We start from the raw sequence: 5,310 nt of genomic DNA, 5'->3' as shown, positions 1-5,310 counted from the left end.
AAGTGCAGGCACCCTAGCCCATTTGATGGTTTCAGAATGCAGGTCCATTGGGGCTACGTAGCAGGTTCGCCTGCGAGATCTGAAGAGAGTCACATGTTTGGACCACCTAGCAGTCCAACCTGAGTTAATCCAAAGAATAAAGGAAGCCCAGTCAGTCGACCCCGCCCTAGTAACCCGCAAGAAGGATTTCAGAACAGGGAGTGAGCTCAGAATTTCAGATCTCTGCCGACGGATTGATTCGTTTCAAGGATAGAGTGTGTGTCCCAGACGACAGTGAGTTAAAAAGAGACATCATGACAGAGTCCCATAGTTCAAGGTTCGCCATGCATCCAGGAAGTACAAAAATGTACCAAACTATGCGACCTCGGTTCTGGTGCAATGGGATGAAGAGAGATATAGTCGACTTTGTATCTAAGTGCTTGGTATGTCAGCAGGTCAAAGCAGAACATCAACGCCCAAGTGGGTTACTTCAGCCTTTACTGATTCCAGAGTGGAAGTGGGAACACATCACCATGGACTTCGCATCGGGACTACCCAAGGCACGATCGAGACATGATGCTATATGGGTAATTGTTGACCGACTCACTAAGTCTTCCCACTTCCTGGCCATCAGAATGACTAATCCTTTGGACAAGTTGGCAAGAATGTATACCCGGGAGATAGTCAGACTGCATGGAGTTCCAGTGACAGTGGTATCCGACAGGGATCCCAGATTCACTTCTCAGTTGTGGAATAGTTTCCAGCAAGCTATGGGAACAAAGCTGTCTCTTAGTACTGCCTTCCACCCCCAAACTGATGGACAATCAGAGAGGACAATTCGTACGCTGGAGGATATGCTCCGAGCTTGTGTCCTTGACTCCGGGGGCCATTGAAACGACCATCTACCCCTGATAGAGTTTGCCTACAACAATAGTTACCAAGCAAGCATCGGCATGGCCCCATACGAGGCGCTATACGGGCGTCCATGCAGGTCACCGATTTGTTGGGAGGAAGTGGGCGATAGAAGATTGTTTGGCCTGGATTTGGTAGAAGAAACCACGTCCAAGATAGTTAAGATCAAGAAGAACATCCAGACAGCTCAGAGTAGGCAGAAGAGTTATGCTGATACCCGGAGGAGAGACCTGGCCTTTGAGAAAGACGACCGGGTGTTTCTTAAAGTCACCCCCTTCAAGGGAATTAGTAGGTTCGGTAGGAGGGGAAAATTAAACCCCAGATATATTGGACCCTTTGAAATCTTAGACAAGATTGGTACCACTGCTTACAGACTTGCACTGCCTCCTGAGCTCTCCCGGGTTCATAATGTGTTTCACGTATCTATGCTACGTAAGTACAATCCGGACCCTTCTCATGTCTTGGCTCATGAACCGCCTCCATTCCGAGAGAACTTGTCTTATGAAGAAGTACCGGTCGGTATCACGGACCGAGAGAGCAGAATACTCCGCAACCGGGAAATATCATTTGTAAAAGTCGTGTGGCAGAACCACACGCCCAGGGAGGCTACTTGGGAACTGGAATCGGAATTTAGGACCCAACATCCCCATCTGTTCGATCAAGAGTAAGAGGCAAATTTGGGGACCAAATTTCTTTAAGGGGGGGAGAGTTGTAGCGCCCGGAAAGGGTGGAAAAAAAAAAGCCACGTCGGCAGCCACGTCAGCAGACCCAGTCAGCAGTCCTGGCCAACCGGGACCTACCACGTGGCAAGACACGTCGATCCGGGATGGACCACGTTGGCGATCCGCGTATGCGCGATCGGACAGCCCAGATCAAGCGTGCGATCGGACGGCCCAGATTCAATCAAAAACGGACGGCCTAGATTAAATCAAAATGGACGGCTGAGATCAAAAGGCAAAAGGGTATAAATAGAACCCCTACACCAGACCACAAAACCCTAGTCGCCTGCCCTCGCCGGAGAAGGCGAACCAGAAGCCGGCCGCCGCCACCCGCCGCGCCCCTTCTCGGTTTTTGCCTCCGATGAGGCCCTTCCCGGCCTCCGTTTGATGCAATTTTTATATCACCGTGATCACCATTCTTTTCTCTACAGGTTGACCGGAGCCGAATCACCAAAACACGAACCTCGCCGGAGAGCCGCCGCACCCGAGAGCACCGCCGCCTGTAAGCTTTGGTTTTCCGTAATTTTTTGGCCCCACGAGGGCCCTAGGGTTGTTTTATCGCAGGGACCAATGCGAGTGTGGCCGAATTCGGCCAGAAACGGCCAACCCGAGGCGAATCACCGCCGCAAGCAGCGGCGCCGTCGCCGAAGCACGACGGAGCCGCCGTGCCGGAATTGCGATATTGGCCGAAAGCGGCCCGGGGCCTAATTTGAGATTTTTTGAAACACGTGCAGGTACCAGTAGTGCGTTTCAGTTCCCCGAAAAAAAATTCAGGGAAAATTAGGGACAGCCCGTAGGCGCACTGTGAAGCCGTGTTCGGACCCCGAAACGAGTAAGGACCCCTCACCCTATTTTCTATCACGGTATTAAAGTTTAATAATGATAAAACGGTATTTCTTGAATCAACGAATGTGTGAAATTACTTAAGGTCGCTAATGGAGTCCGAGTCTAGTGTGTTTGTCGGTTAACTGTTATTTGGCCTGTTTACAGTTTTAAATGCAGCATGAGGTTTGATGTTTTCATTTTATAGTTTCGTGTGCATATTTTATTGTTTTACTGATTATGGATTGAATGACTGGGATATTGATGCTGTATGTTGTCTGTTTGGCATAAATTACCGTTTTGCTTGTTTGTATGTGGATTGATGATGCTGACTGAGGGAAAAGAGAATGAAAGATTATGTAAATGGGTAATTGTATAATGTGGTCAGCCTGACTAGATATCCTGGGAGATGGTGGACGGACCGGGTCCGTAGGGAACCCTACCGGGATTGTGGTCTCCCATACCGGACGGGGTATGGAGATCTTATGTGTTTTGGCGCCCATACCGGATGGGGTATGGGGACGGCCCGTTTCACCCTCATACCGGACGGGGTAATGAGGTTTATAGTTTTGGCGCCCATACCGGACGGGGTATGGGGACGGCCCTGGAATATGATTTCAAGTGTTAAGGGTTAACGGGTAGCGGGACCCCCTATGGATCCCCATGGATACTAGTGGGCTGGTAAATGAGGAAAATATATTGTGTAATGATTGAATTACAAAAGGCTTGATAAGTATTATGTTATACAGTTCATATATGATTTCATGATGATGATGATATGATGATGATGATGTTATTGCTTTCGTATATTGTTTTATGGATTTCACCGAGGTAAGTGGATGGTGAAGGATTTATTATTGATAAAAGAATTTGTTGTAAATTATGCTCCATTGGTCTTTTTGTATTTTCTACCCACCTTTACCTCCGTCACGGTGAGATATCGTGATGTCTTTACTAGGTTAGTGTAGCTCATTCCTTATTTAATCATTTCAGATCAGGAAGACATCGTTCCCGAGCCGGTTCCGCAGGAGGACGACGAAGGGGACGACTAAAGACTCCATAGTCATATTCGTAGCTTTTACTTTCAAGTTTCTCCTTTAGGTAGTTTGATATTTTATATTTTGTGAGCACGTTTTTGGTTTTAGTGTAAGGGATGTTAATCGAATTTTTGACTTCGTTTCCGCATTTGATATTTTTAATATACATTTCATTTTAAATTTCCGGGGTCGTTACATTATAAGTTAAAACTTTGGTCAAATTTTTTTTTTTTTTTAAAAGAAGACAATATTCATTTAATTAATAAGTTAGGAAATACTTATTTTTATATAATTAGAATATATCTTTGCGTTCAATTACACCCATACAATCTGAATTATTGAATATGAAAAATTAATTAATATAAATCAAATTTAAAACTAAATTCTTAGTGTTTTGTAAGATCAAACATAAAAATCAACAAATTGATAGAGTAAGATACAAATAAAAAAAAATTATTTAATTAAATAAAGAAAATTTATAAGTTTCTGTTGACTAATAATCAAGTTTGAGCCACACAAACTCAATGCGTATATATTAATAAAAATATTCTATATATATATATGTGGTGAATTGGTAGGATGATGATACAAATTACACCAAATGTTGAAGAAAGAGGATACACCAAAAAACCATGTACTCTTTACCCACAGTAAAAAGTAAAATATTAAAAAAATAATAATAACAGTAAGTAAACAAAATAAATGACTCCCATGTCATTCCCCATTAACTTTTATTATTATTATTATTATTATTATTTATAATTAAACAATTCAGTTTCCTTAATTATATATCAAATCTATATATGGTTGCCAAGTGCAACTCAGAAACTACATACAGATGGTCATGTAGATCATGGTTTTAGCAATTCACTAATATGGGTAGTGGAGAATATTCTTTCATAATTAAATAAAACAAAAAAAATTAAGAGATTTATTAGAAAAATCATTATATTAAATCTAGTTTATAAATTAATGTTTTCTTATTTTGTTATAAACTAAAATGCAAAGTAATTAATTAAGTACCACTTTGGTAACTCATTAATCCCAAAAGCCCCTATTTTTAATAGTCATTAGAGTCAGACGGGATGACACGCATAAAGTAATTAGTTAATCAATTACCTGATAAATCCCAAAGTTCTCATGTGCAGTCACTGGTTTGACAACAAAAAAGCAACTTAACTTTAAAATTAGAAAGTAAACTCTAGAAATATACTTATATAGAATATTATATGTAAGTTCAATTTGTGTCCGACAAATTTTGGTATAACCTACACATGTTTCCACTTGTTGTAGTGGAAATTCCATCAGTGAATTTGTATATGTATATGCAAAAGAAAATATATGTATATATACATACATTTATATATAATTAATTAATTAAGTAGCAAATTTGTACTCAATCTCCTTCAATTATAATTATTTTGATGCAAAAAAGAAGAATAAAATTGCATGTAATACATTTGGCATCTCTACCCAAATGGGATTGACAATTCAGACAACAAGAACAGAAAGGACAGATGAGAGATTAATGCTTAACCCACCATCCATCAGAATAATCTTTTTTTAATTTTACAAGATCAAATTGTGTATCCATAAATAGGAAATGAATATTTGAACTAAAATCAACAAGAATCTGTTTCTAATGTTTAATATAAATTATATATGATGTTTAAATTAAATTAGATTTCAACTAATTTATTATGTTTTTAAGTAAAATAAATATTTTATGATAATTAATATTTTTAATTAAATAATCATAATAAATAGTTGTAAAAAAAAAAAAGAAAATGTATGACAAATGCATGTTAATTATCCAATATTTGTCCCAAAAGAAATCTCTT

The sequence above is a fragment of the Carica papaya genome, chromosome 2 (genome assembly GCF_054855325.1).
Source record: "Carica papaya isolate Zhongbai chromosome 2, ASM5485532v1, whole genome shotgun sequence".
NCBI classification, from domain to species: domain Eukaryota; kingdom Viridiplantae; phylum Streptophyta; class Magnoliopsida; order Brassicales; family Caricaceae; genus Carica; species Carica papaya.
This window is presented reverse-complemented; position numbering follows the sequence as displayed.